Genomic DNA, 14,805 nt, shown 5'->3' with positions numbered 1-14,805 from the left:
ATCACAAGTTTGGTGCTCTCTACTTCCTATCTCCTCATCATCTGTGCAAGGTTTCCTTTGTTATAGCTGTGTTCTTATGTAGTTGCTTTATTGTCTCTTTTTGTATTGATTTTCACTAATTCTATTTATTCTTTTGCCCCTTACTTATGTGTATTTTATTCTATTTTTTGTTGATTGTGTGGTGCTACGGATTTTGTAATTTAAGTAAATTGAGATGATGATATGTCATACAGGAAAAATAAATAGCTTATTAATCAATAAACATGCTTTTAAGGAAATAAGTTCCTGAAACGTTGAAACTCCAATCCATCTACTGTATGCTTCATAAGAAGACTGACCATGATTTATATTCAAAGCACACAACTAAATAGCTGCATTAAATCCAACAATGAATCAATACAAGTTCTTTTGTAAGATTGATTAAACATTTTTACATTGCTTACAGACTACTGTCACATGTGCATTTAAAAGTAAAATTGTTAAATGTTTAAATATTATTAAATAATGCAACTACAGTTTACTGTACCGTACCTCATTCTGTCACGTTCTGTGTCACTCCAATCTCAGCTCTGTACTTTGTAGACTTGCAAGTTCTCTATGCTGTGAGAGTGAACTGCTTATTTCTGCAGGGATTTTAAAGACTTTTATAGTCTTTTGCTGCCTATTTTTACGTCAGTACATAAGGAAATGGAAGTCAAACAACATGACTAGTAAAACAGAAACATTGGGATATCTATAAAACTGATACAGAAACATACCACAGATTCCAACCACACCAGGTATTTACATCCCCAGCAATTTGTAGAATATTTAACCACCCAGAACATCAATTATATATATAAACTGGGAGGTGCCCCCATACATATGTTTAAGTCTATTTTTAACACACAAAAAGAAGAGCAATATGTTTCTAGAGGGGCACTCTGGGGTACAGAATGTTGTTAAAATATATTCAAAGTTTGGAGTGGTTTGGGGGCCATGTTGAATGGACACGCTTTTCATTAGCTCCGTTCACCGAGCCCATTTAAAGAAAAAAAACCTTGCCATCCTGGCTAAATCTGTGCCCAAACCCTCCCTTACCCGACAGAGGAAGCTGCGGGAGGCCGAATATTATGAGACTGTGTTCCGGCGGTGAGAGTTGCAGTTGGTCACTTGCAGCGGTCTACGCGGGACTGCTGGCTCCCAGTGCTCCCTCCTTAATTGGCACGTTGGACCCGGTTGACCCCTCTCTGGAGAATCTCCGCATCCACGCTACACTTACAAGTTGCAACGGGCTGCCCACTCCATCCCAGACGGCCGATCACAAACAGACACGGCATCTACCCGGCACAACGTACCTTGACTGGGTCATGCCTGACAGCTCGGAGCAGCGTGTCTGCTGTGCTCGCCTTGCTTTAGTGCCTGGGCTGAACTCTGGTGCAGTTGGTGCTTCGTGGGGAGGGAGAGGCCTTCTTCCAGTTTTCCAGCCCCGAGGTGCGGTGATACAATGGTTCACTGCCGGTGTGGGCGGAGCTAATCGCTACTCAGCAAAGCCGTCTTTGTGATTATTGCTGGATCTGTGCCTCTATATGCAGTTAAGCAAAGCTCTCTTAACAGCTGCCTGGAACCCTGCAACACACCTCCTGGGTGTCCAGACTATCTGTAACCGCAAGTATACAAACTTGTCCTTAGGCTTTGTGTGGCATTTTGTTTATATCATTCTTGCCTAATATTGGGAGATCACTGTCTCATTATTCAACTCTAGGATCTAGAGTCACAGAGGCCTCTAAAGGTAAAACCTGTTACTGGCACTTAAGGTACTCTTTTCTTCCGCGCAATAATTTAGCAGCTATTGATGTCCATCTAGCCCATCTGGGCTTGCCCCCCGTCTGTCTGCTATATATTTAACAATGGTCAATCAGACCAACAGAGACATTATCCTAACCATGAATAAACCAGTGGGCAGAGGTCGCCGAGTTACAGCTGGCGAAATTACGCGGCACTTGCCCATTAAGAGAAAGCAATCACCTCTTCACCTCCCCGTTCCCACCAAGGGGTTCAAAATGACCTAGATCCTCCTAACACCACAATATCCTCTACCAAGGCCGACTTTGCCGAGTTACGTAATTTAATCGTAGACCGCACTAATGCCTTTTCTGTAGACCTCCAGAAAGCTATAGGAGAACTCAAGTCAGAAATGGTCATAATATCTAAAAGAACTACGGTCCTGGAAAACAAGGTGGAGTCTTCACTCAAATTCCAAAATGAAGCATCTTAGGACTCTGACTTCCTTCTTAAAGAGAACAATCTCCTGAGAGACAAACTGGAGGATTTGGGAAACAGGAAACGCCGTAACAACCTCCGCCTATGTAACATCTCTGAATCTGTTGAACCTAAAGACCTAGAAGAATACGTGTGCAAATTCTTTTCCACCCAATACAGATTGAGCGAGTACACAGGGCCTTGAGATCCTGCCCAAAAGAATCTGACCCCCCTTGGGATGTAATTCTGTGTTTATTATTTTTTAAGACTAAAGACCTCATCTCTACCACGGTAAGGAACTCACCCTACATTCTCTTTGATGGCTGCTGCATTCAAGTGTTCCAAGATCTTGCCCCCACAATGATCGCTAAAAGACGCGACCTTAGGGAAGTAACCCGTATCCTCAGAGAGAATGGCTACAAATACCGCTGGGGATTTCCGTTTCGCTTGATAATTGAAGTGGAATATCATCAAGAATCGATTCGCACACCTAAAGAAGGGAAAGGCCTGATTCATTGGCTCAACCTTTCTCGTTCTGATCGGGCTGCCGAAGGGGATCCACAGAGCTCCACCGCACAACAACCTCCGTGACCTACATTCCCATCCCTTCTATTTGGAAGGATCTAATTGTTTATCTTTCCCACTGTTTACATGTTGGCATGCCTTGTTGACAAAAAAAAATTCCTCTTCCTCTGTTTGGTTAACAAATGTTTTTTGTTGTTTTCTTCATGGTAACTTTCTTATTGCTCTGATATAGATGCAGCCATTTCTGGCTGTTTGTTTCTAACTAATATTTATTTACTTCACTTTTTTACAGACGGCGGGGGACATTCTTTTTTTGTCCCCTTAGCCGCCCACCCTCTCACATAGGGAATCATACATTCTCTTTTTTTTTAGAAACATAAAATTTAATTGCACTCCCACACATTGTGCCTTGATACAATTCACTGTATAGGTGTATCTCACCTAATTGTTGGCTATTCTTTTTTTTAGGCACTTTTCCTGTAGGCTTCCCCTCTGCCTGTGAGGCTCGAGCCTACGCCCTCTCCCTCCTTCTCTCCATATTCTTTTGCTTATTCTCTTCCTTACCCTCTCCTTCCCCTCTCTACCTCTGTACCACAGCGCAGTAATTTATATTATTGTTTTTGGTGTCTATCCTTCTCCCCTTTTCTGTTTTTTTGTGGTTCTTGTCTCTCTGGGGCTCTCCTTTTTTCTCCCTTCTAATTTATTGTGACCCCCTGGGTATCAATTATGTCCCTCACAATTCTTAATCTCAATGTCAAAGGGCTGAATACTCCGCAAAAACATTCTATACTTTTCCATATCACACATAAGCTTAAAGGAGATATTATTTTTTTGCAGGAGACTCATTTCAAGGCTGGTGGCCATCCCTCCCTGTCCTCAAGAAGATACTCCATGGCATACTACTCCTCTCATCCCGCAAAGAAAAACTGTGTAGCTATCCTACTCTGAAACTTTGTTCCCTTCGTAATAGCGGAAGTCAAGGAAGATCCTGAAGGCCGGTTTCTCATCTTTCCAGGAAAGATTGGGCATCTTGAAATAACTCTTGCCAACATCTATGCGCCTAATACAGGCCGGACGACCTTCTTTACACTTTTTTTTCAGAATTGCATTGCTTCTCCTAGGGGGTGACTTTAACACTGTTATGTCACCTTCCCTGGACAGATCAGCCTCTAGGCACTCCTCCTCGCTATCCCCACATACAAAAAATCTGCAAAAACAAGTGACTGAGGCCGGTCTCTTTGATATCTGGTGAGCGCTCTACCCCACATCCAGGGACTACACGTTTTATTCATTTCCTCATCAATCCTACTCTCGGATAGATATGTTTATGGGATGTACAAATATTTTCCTTCACATAAAGAAGGCTGATATTATTTTTAACACTTGGTCTGATCATTCAATACTCTCACTCTCGGTCGGCCTCTTTCAAAATCCTGGGGGTAGAACAAATTGGAAGTTAAATGAGACTCTTCTCAAAATACCTTTTTTTAAAGAGTACGTAACTGAAGCTATAAAGAAATACTTTGATATTAACTCAAACTCAGAGGTTCCAACCCCCACTACCTGGAAGGCCCATAGGGCAGTGATCCAGGGAGAAATTATCCAATTTGCTTCCCGTCGGAAAAAGGAATGTAGTGAGGCTCTTAACAACCTATCTTCTCAGCTTAAAAACTTAGAAACTCTACATAAACAGTCTAACTCCTGCTTACTGTTGCAATGTATACAAAAGATTAGAGGAGAAATCCAATCGATTCACGCCGAAAAGACTGAATGCCAACTTCGGGAAGGGAGATAAGGCCGATACACTTCTGGCCAAAATATTGAGAATTAAACGGCCTCTCAAACAATCACTACAGTTAGAGATAAAAAAGGGAACATGTCCTTTGACCCCAGGGTTATTAATGAAAACTTATACAACCTCCATAAAGACCAAAATGCCTCCGTAGTCTCTTCTCAGGATATTAACTAATACTAGACAAATGCTCACTGCCCATACTGTCCCCTCATCAGGTCTCAACTCGGAATCAAGATATTACTGACAAGGAAGTAACATTTGCTTTGAAATCAGAGAAAAACTCTAAAGCCCCTGGTAATGACGACTTTATGATGTCATACTATAAAACATTCTCTAAAGAGCTTGTTCCTAATCTGACCCATCTGCAATAACATATTGCAGGGAGGTAAATTCCATGACGAATCCACTCATTCCACTTTAGTGGTTATCCCTAAACCAAATAAAGAACCTACATGTTCTACTAGTTACCCTCCCATCTCATTAATTAATGCAGATGTAAAACTCTTCACCAAAGTTTTGGCAACTCGTTTAAATACCTACATGTCAACCCTGGTTTTCCCTGACCAAGTAGGTTTTATCCCCTCTAGGCAACCTCTGGACAACACCAGACGAACTATAGATATTATCGCCCATATTAACCAAAATAAGATTCCATCAGTCGCCAAAAAAAAGCCTTTGACAGGCTCTCATGGCCTTTCATGTTTCGTACCCTCAGTCACTATGGCCTGAACAGGGCATTTCTATCGGCCATTCAGGCCTTATACCAACATCATCATTTATTTATATTGCGCCACTAATTCTTCAACGCTGTACAGAGAACTCATTCACATCAGTCCCTGCCCCATTGGAGCTTACAGTCTAAATTCCCTAACAAACACACAGAGAGAGAGAGAGAGAGAGAGAGAGAGAGAGAGAGAGAGACTAGGGTCACTTTGATAGCAGCCAATTAACCTACTAGTATGTTTTTGGAGTGTGGGAGGAAACCGGAGCACCCGGAGGAAACCCACACACACACACAAGGAGAACATACAAACTCCACACAGATAGTCCATGGTCGGGAATTGAACTCATGACCCCAGTGCTGTGAGGCATAAGTGCTAACCACTGAGCCACCGCCCCTCTTCGTCAGTGTTGACGAACGGCTTATTTTCCCCTGTCTTCTCTCTGGGTAATGGCACGAGACAGGGGTGCCCCCTGTCACCGTTGTTATATGCCTTGTGTATTGAACCATTGGCCACAGCTATCAGACAAAACACAGATATAACTGGGTTCCGGATAGGCCCTCGTCATTTCAAAATATAGTTATTTGCTGACGACGTCTTATTAACGCCCTCCAACTAACTAATTTCACTTACAAACTTGCTTAAAGAGCAGCAGTATCTATTTATATAGCGCCACTAATTCCGCAGCGCTGTACAGAGAACTCACACCAGTCCCTGCCCCATTGGAGCTTATAGTCTAAATTCCTTAACATACACACACACACACAGACAGATAGAGATGCTAGGGTCAATTTGATAGCAGCCAATTAACCTACTGTATGTTTTTGATGTGTGGGAGGAAACCCACATATACACGGGGTGAACATACAAACTCCACACAGATAAGTCGAACGCTCTATCGCTTCAAGTCCCTAGCAGACTTAAAAATATATCATCGTTTGGTTTCCAGTGGTGCCCAAAGCGTTACGTTACCTAGGGATTCAGTTCACAAAAGAGTATAAACAGCTGTTCCACGCTAATTACACCCCTCTTCTTGACTCAATAAAAAAAGATCTCCAAAGATGAGATTCGTTTTTTATTTCTTGGTTTGGCAGGATCAATGTTATAAAGATGAACGTTTTATTCCGAGTTCTATACTTGTTCCTAACTTTACCTATACCAGTCCCGGGCACATTTTTAGCGAACCTACAACTAATCTGTGGTATATTAATTTGGCAGGAGAAGAAATCTAGGCTCAAGTGTTATTGTCTAGCCAAGTCCACCCATTCGGGGGGGATATGGTCTCCCGCTCTTTGATCGTTGCTATCATGCAGGTAACCTCAGCCATATTATTTCTTGGCAGTCGACCCTGGGGATTAAGAGATGGGTTGACCTAGAGAATGCACTCACACCAGCTCACATTTTGAACTCCCTCCCATGGCTCCCCCGTAGTCAAAGACTGGCTTCAGTCTATTCTCACCCTACTATACAATCCACACTTGATATTTGGGACAAATTACACAAAAGATGGATACTTACCTCATGACCCTCACCTCTCACTCCCTTGTGGCACATCCCAGACTTCCCAGTAAGAAACTCTAATTCATACTCATCACCCTGGCAGAAAGCGGGCATCACTCAATTTACCCACATATTAGAAGAAATTGCTTCTGAGACTTTCCTGGAATGGAAAGAGAAAGCTGGTCTTCCTTCATCCTTGTACTTTGCTTACATTCAAATTAGAGGCTTTATTCAAGCCCAATGCAGAGCATCAAAACTGCGCATGCCCACACCATTTTGAGAGGAGTTGTATGGACCGAATTGGAGTCCCAGGATTGATATCTCTGGTTTACCATGTTTATCTAAATCCAGAAACAGATCTCAACGAACCATTTGAGTCTGCATGGGAGCTTGACACTCGTACAACTTTGGATCAGGAGGGATGGTCCCAGCTTAGACTCAGAATCTCCAAGGTCTCCATGAACACTTCGATTAGAGAAAACACATACAAAGTATATACAAGGTAGTATATGGTTCCCACGAGATTGCATAAAATGTACCCAGGTATGTCGGATCTGTGCTGGAGGGCCTGTGGGGACGTGGGGTCCTTCTACCACATATGGTGGTCATGTCCTAGCATTTCTAATTTATGGTCTCAGGTTTCAGCTTCTATTATTAGAATTTTGAAGATTGAGGTGTCCCCGGACCGGTTGGTTATGCTATTATGCTCCCCGGTTAAATCCCTAACTAAACACAGCGTCAAGCTGGTGCAACATATTTGCGCCACAATGCGCCTGCAAATAGCTAAAGAATCAAAGTCTCCCCGCCCCCCAGGTCTCTAGCGCATAATCTCCCGGGTCTGGTATATGGCCTCAATGGAATATATCACCAGTCTTCTTTGTGACAAAATCCCACACTTCCACAAAGTGTGGGACCCTTGGTATTCTTTCCATCAGACCCCCAATGACTGCTACTCAGTAAACCACAACATTTGCTAATATCTTGAGTGTTCATACATTTTCTATTCTCATTTCTGGTATTAATGTAAAGAAAAGGCCCTGCGGAATTGGATGTAAGACACTTGAGTGCATATCGGTGGGATCTGTGTGTCCCCGAGGGGCTGATGTGCAGGTCGCATCCCCCTTCCCTCTCCCTCCGCCCTCCCCTTTTTCCCTCATTTTCTTTCTCTCCTTATCCCTTCACAAATTACAAAACAAATAATAACATAGAAAACCCCCAACAACATGGATCTAGCAAGCAAAAGAATTTGATCCACTTTAGAAAGTTCCTTATTATTACTACAGGCTCACTGAAGTGGTCCTTATTTTTGAACACACTAAAATGAATATGTTTTGTTTGAGGTACTACATTTCTGTGGTTGTTTTGTTCAGTCACAATGACCGATTATGCTTCTCATGTTCAGCATTGTATTCATGTTGTTGTCAAAAATAAAGAGCTTAAAAAAATATATATTCAAATTTTATTAATAACTCATTAAAAATAGCTCAAACTCCTGATGGTTTAAATAGTAGCGAAATATTAAAAAGAAATACATTTGTATTTCTTAGGGATAAAAATCCCAGTTGGCATTTTCTGGTCAAGGCACCACAGCCAACCATCACATTACCATAAACTTATAAAAGTAGCATTGTGGATAGGGGATTATAAATCATATTCCAATGTCAAACAAGTATATATAGATTCAGTCATGAGAGCACCAACCATTACAAAGATAAAGAAGTTTTGTTTTCTTTTGATAAAGGCCTAACTCCAAAATGGAAAAAGGAAGGTATTTATTATATGACAGCCTTCACTGCAGCATTTGAGATTTTATTGGGCTTGGACCTGTTACAGATAAAAACAGAACAAAATATACAGACACGACCATAAGAGACATTGTTTCAAGTCAGGAAAATATGGGCTTATACAGTCTTACTGTAAATAGGTGTACAGTAGTCTGAAGGGCTTGAATATCAAGTGATTTTATACTGTGAAATGGGTTGTATTGTGCATAAATGCACTTGTAATTAAGGGCATGGGGAACTCTGCTATGAACACCTTGCTGTAACCTTGTCATGTGTGAAATAAATCTTTGCTTCAATTCTTTTTGCACGTGGTATCACCAAACATTGCTTTATAATATAGAATATTTTCCCCCTAGGAAGACAGAGTTGATAGTCTATAATTTATTATTTAATAACTTCATCTTCAACAGCAGGTATACAGTTTCATACAAAGAGGTATACTTATCAAGTTATTGATAAGTATATTAATGAACATTAATGAAGATTTTCTATAGCTGCATATTTCTGCCATAGTTTCCCTGCAATACTGGCTAGCAGCGGGGTTCGCTAGCAAGGGACAGGGTCCATCTGCACATGTGTGAGCCAATTTGCTGTCTTACTGATGCACACTGGAAGTCTGGACTTTGGCTTCTAGTTCCATATTAACTGTGAATAAAAAAAAAAAATAGCTAAAAGAAATATAAGTATAGATAAAAGGAACTTTACTAAAAAATGAAACAATGCTTTATTTTAACAATAACGCATTTTTCCTTCAGAACCCCAGGAATTGTCATGCTGATGCTGTCCATGTTAAAAGGCTAGACTAAGCCGTCAAAAAACTATCATCAAGATGGAGATACTCTTAATTAGGGCAAAGCCCTAAATCTGGGGACAACACCCATTTCTGCTGCATTTAACGCTAATTGCCCCTAATTCTTTTTGGTTTTATGACAGGAAAAACCTCTATCAGAGAATCTTTAGTGCATTTTCACTGCTACATAGATCTCTGGCTAATGCTCCATGGGTATCGATTTGGGCATCCACTAGAAGAAAGCAAAACATGTACGAACATATACTAATATTCTTTTATACCTCCCAACATCTGGGTATTGGGACACAGAGCATGGCAGCGTCACAATGTCACAATCGGGGTGTGGCCAGGGGCATGTCTAGAGCTTTTTTTTTTTAAGTGCTAGGCTGCCTAGTACTCTCTTCCCCTCCATATACCTCCATTGCCATGCAGAGCAGCAGTGAATGAGACAGACCTCCTAAATTTCCTACCCGCGGGGCAAAACTGTCCTCAAATTGGGACCGTCCTGCTTAAAACGGAACGGTTGAGAGGTATGTCATGCTTGCCAACTTATGGCAAGTATGATCCGGGAGCCTGCTGGGGAAGGTGGGCGTGCAGGGGAGGGGCTCCGAAAAGCGCGTCATTTTGGCCTCAAAATGACGCAATTCCTGGTGAATCACGGTGTTTTGGACCTAGTGGGCAGTGAAGTGGGCAGATCCGGGAGATTGCCGCACTCTCCCGGGAATCCGCGGAAAGTCGGGAGTCTCCTGTAGGTATGAGGTATGTTATTTTATATAATCTTATAATAACTTGGGGAATCTGAATTAGACTGAGGATTGTGAAAGGTTCTCATACAAGTATCCACAAAAGAAAGTGAAAAGTCATACTGTTAATCTAACAACAACTAATGATTTTAGGTATCTGCTCTGTACTATGAAGATAAGCTGAGCTGACACTGTTTATAGGAGGAGTCATGGGGGAAATGATACTTGTTGCTGGAATCTGCATGAACATGGTCAAAGTCATTGCAGCAATAGATACCAAGTTCTAGCCTGGAATAGAAACTTAATCTCTGTGTTGAAACTATAAACTTACATATACATCGCTACTTAAAATACAAGATCTAGGCAGCACCACAGGGTGTAGTATGTGTAATGTTCACAAAAACACACATATTTGTGTAAAACAATTATAAATTTATTACACAAATTAGTTATAAAACATCAAGAAAATGGATGTTACAAACCACTATTAAAAAAAATGACTCTGCACGTAAAAATACGACCAACATATATTCCTCCTGAACACTGACGGTTTGTAATTAAGTGTGGAAGGATGTCAAATTTTTGTTCTCAGTACTGGGAAAACAACATGTCTGTTCATATATCCACTTATTAGGACTTCTAAATTTGTGACTTCAGCACAGGTAACTGAAATAAGAAATTTAGTAGGAAGTGCATATTGTAGAGGTCATGTTAGGGAGTCTGCATAACACTTGTTGAGTTTGCATGGGGAAGTCTTGTTGGCGAATCTTGCCCTCATCACGGTTGATTTTGCCAGTAATAGGCTCTTCTGCTTATAATAAACCTAACCTAATCTTCAATTAGGAATGCCTGAATTTTTCGCCCTGTGCTCATCTTTTGTTCTCTGGGGTCCCACTCCGAATGAGTGAATGAGTGAGGGACTTAACAGATTATTAAAATAAAATAAAAAATTCTGACTGTGGTCAGCCCTGGCCCAATACATTGGCACCACCTGTACACCCCTGATAGCGGCCATGGCTGCTCGTCAATGTCAGTGATGTGCTGAAATAGTGTTGCTGGGCTATGATATCCCTGCCTAACACCACTCTCCCAGACTGAATATTGTAAGAGATGTCACTGACACTTCTTTCCATCTGCTCAGGTAAGCAGCAGCATGGGTTGGGGTGCCCACGTCTGGGGGGGGCTTCACATTACGAGAAGGTCACACCTGGGGCACAGAGCTTCCGCTGGTCTTGGGACCTGTATCTGCATCTACTAGTGTCACACAGCAAGGATCTTTGCATGTGTATCACTGTCCCCAATATAAGTGATCAGTCTGATGTTTATCACAACTTGTAATTGTCATTATGATTTTGTAAAAACAGGTTTCATTTACTTTCTAGGATACATACATACTAGATGATATATTTCCAGGATCATCTTGCTGGTCATAATATCCCAGCCACAGCCAGCCATCCCATTATCATAGCCTTCTAAAAGTAGCATGTGTGGATAGGGGATTATAAATCATATTTCAATGTCAAACAAGTATATATAGAATCAGTGACCATGAGAGGACCAACGGTTACAAAGAGAGAAGTTTTGTATCCTTTTGATAAAGGCCTAACTACAAAATTTACAAAGAAAATAAGAAGGTATTATTTATATGACAAAGCCTTGGCTGCAGCATTTGAGATTGTATTGGGCTTGGATCTGTTATTGATAAGGACAGGCCAAAATAAACAGCCACAATACGACAAACATTGCTTCAAGTCAGGACAATATTGACTTATATGGTCTAACTGGAAATAGGTATAATCTGAAGGGCTTGAATATCAAAAGATTTCATCCTGTGAAATAGGCTGTATTGTACATGAATGTACCTGTATGCAAGAACTTTGAACACTTTCCTGTAACCTTGTCATGTGTGAAATAAACTTTTGCATCAACTCTTTTTGGATGTGGTATTGCCAAACATTGCTTTATACTATTGAATATTATACCCCTAGGAAGACTGAGTTGGCAGTTTATAGTCTCTGCTTATCGGAGCGAGAGAAAATCTTCTGTTGTTCAATATATTATTTAAAATTTGCAGGGACAGCTGAGCAATGCTCAGTTTTCCTGCAATACTGGCTGGCAAGGGAGTTCGTTAGCAAGGGACAGGGTCCATCTGCACATGTGTGAGTAATGCCGTAACTAGATATTTTAGTGCCCTGGGCGAGACAGGGCATCGGAGCCCCCATTTAAGTGGGAGTGACATTTACCTAATGTGGGGGTGTGGTTGGCACTTTGCTGAAAGAATTCTGTTACATATATTCGCATATGCATGAAAATTATTAGAAATATTTGAAAATCCCACATATAAGGGCCCTTACCCACAGACACTGGATTAAATACCAGTGGCACTACATGTAAAACACAGTGGTTAACTAGTATTTGCACTTGTGGTCTGTGGGTTCAATAGAGGACCATGCATTTATCCCAGTTCATTCACTGAATGCAAGAAATGGAGCAGGCAGCATTGGAAAAATCATCCCGCAACACAAACTCTCCTGACAGCAAATTCAAATACTAGTAAGTATGGGGTCATTGGGTTCCATCCTCATACTCTTTAACTAGTATTAAATAATACTAGTAGGAGTCAGTATTTTGACATAGTGGGTCAATTACCAGAGCTCTGCACTTCGTGTTTGCTCCGTTTGCATTACGTTTTTGATCATCTATTGAAATGTTGTTTTATTAAAATGATATGATTTCTAAACCTTTGTCTACTCCAACGGATGTAATTATGTAAATTTATCCAGTGTAAGATCAGTTGAAGACACTGTTGCACTCAAGTTATTTTGAGTGTGAAGGGCTCATTTACTAACATTCCATTTAGGTGCACAATTTGCCCTGAACCAGCTTATAGCTGTCTCGTGTATGTGGATGGTTGCTATGTTTTAGTCCAACTTTTGTGCTTAAATGCAAAGTTAGTAAATGAGCCATTGAAACTTAGACTGTAGTTTGTATGTCCCCCTTGCCGAGGACAATTGAAATCACACACAAATTTTGGGTTTTGATATGCTCCAAAGTCCAAATTCATCTAGTGTGTATGGCACTCCTATTCAAGGTCCACTGAAATGACAATAATCCTGCGGGATAGAGACGGGACGCTTTGGAAAGTGTAAATCGGGAAGTTGTATCCGGGAGATTACAATTCATTCCCGGCATCAGAAGCAGTGGAACGCAGTTCCACTGAAAGCAGGGAGTTCGGCATTTGGAACGCAAACTTGCGTTCCAAATGCCGAGAAGAGAAAGCAACCAACTACCAGGAAAGGAAGACTTCCATTCAGTATTTACTGGACAGCCTCCCAGAGATAAAATACTCTGGTATTGGGGAGAGTGCATATGAAACCACTGACCAAACTGAATTAAGCAACTTAAATGAATTTATTTCTATTGCAGAGTATGAAAATGAAGGCAGCAGAGAATCTGTTTTTTCTATTGTGGCTCGAATGGATAGTTCAGGACCAGTGCCTATTCCTAAATCGTTGTCTCATGGTCAGTCCAAAGAAGTGGCTCAGAAGCCACACATGCTGCCTTTATGGTATGCCCAGTCTTCATTTCATGCTATATCGCCAGCTTCTCCCACACTAGCAAAAATTCATTCCCGGCATCAGAAGCAGTGGAACGTTCCACGGAAAGCGTTCCAAATGCCGGACTTCCTGCTTTCAATGACTGTTTCTGATGCCGGGAATGAATCTTTGCTTGTGTGGGAGAAGTTGGTAATATAGCTGGCGAGATTAGACTTGTGGCACTGTGTGGAGTGATTGAGCCTGGGCACAGAGGCAGGTATCGGGCGCCTCCTTGGGCTTGCGCCCTGGGCAACGGCTCCGCCCGCACCTGCCCAGTTACAGCTCTGTGTGTGAGCCAGTTTGCTGGCTTACAGATGCATACTGGAAGCCTGGACTTTGGCTTCCATTTCCAGATTCATTAAAAAAAAAAAAATTAAGCTAAAAAAAAAAATTATAAATATAGAAAAGGAAACTTTACTATGCAAAGTAAAAAATGCTTTATATAAAATAAACAACGCATTTCAGAACCCCGGTAATTGTCATGCTGCCACGGTCCATGTTAAATAGATTAGACAAACCTGGCAATAACAATTGCTGGCAATAGCTGGCCAAAGCTATCATCAAGAGGGAGGAATTCTTAAATAGGGAGAAACCCTAACTCTTGAGAAAACACCCATTTTGCTGCATTTAAGACTTTTCCCTATTTGATAAATAGATCCCTAATTCTTTTTGGTTTTATAACAGGAGAGACCTCTATTCAAGTATCTTTAGTGCATTTTCACTGCTACACAGCTACTAATGCTCCATGGGTATTGATTTGGACGTCCACTTGAAGACAACAAAACATGTACTAATATATGCTAATTTTTTTTATTCTTCCTAATATTTGGGTATTGGGACAGGGAGCATGGCCACTGCACGATGGGGACATGAGCATGTCAATACTGGCAGGGCCATCTTTTCCATTGGGCACGATGGGCAGCTGCCCGGGGGCCCCATGGACAAGGGGGCCCCATAGGCACGGCTCTTAATGAGAATAAATAATCCTGCAAAAGAAATAAACCTGCAAAAAAAACCTTCAAGGGTCACTGAGCAAGTACATCTATCTATCTTTATCTCTATATATCTATATATATATCTGTATCTGTATATATCTATATATCTATATC

This window comes from Mixophyes fleayi, chromosome 6, assembly GCF_038048845.1.
Source record: "Mixophyes fleayi isolate aMixFle1 chromosome 6, aMixFle1.hap1, whole genome shotgun sequence".
Taxonomy (NCBI): domain Eukaryota; kingdom Metazoa; phylum Chordata; class Amphibia; order Anura; family Limnodynastidae; genus Mixophyes; species Mixophyes fleayi.
This window is presented reverse-complemented; position numbering follows the sequence as displayed.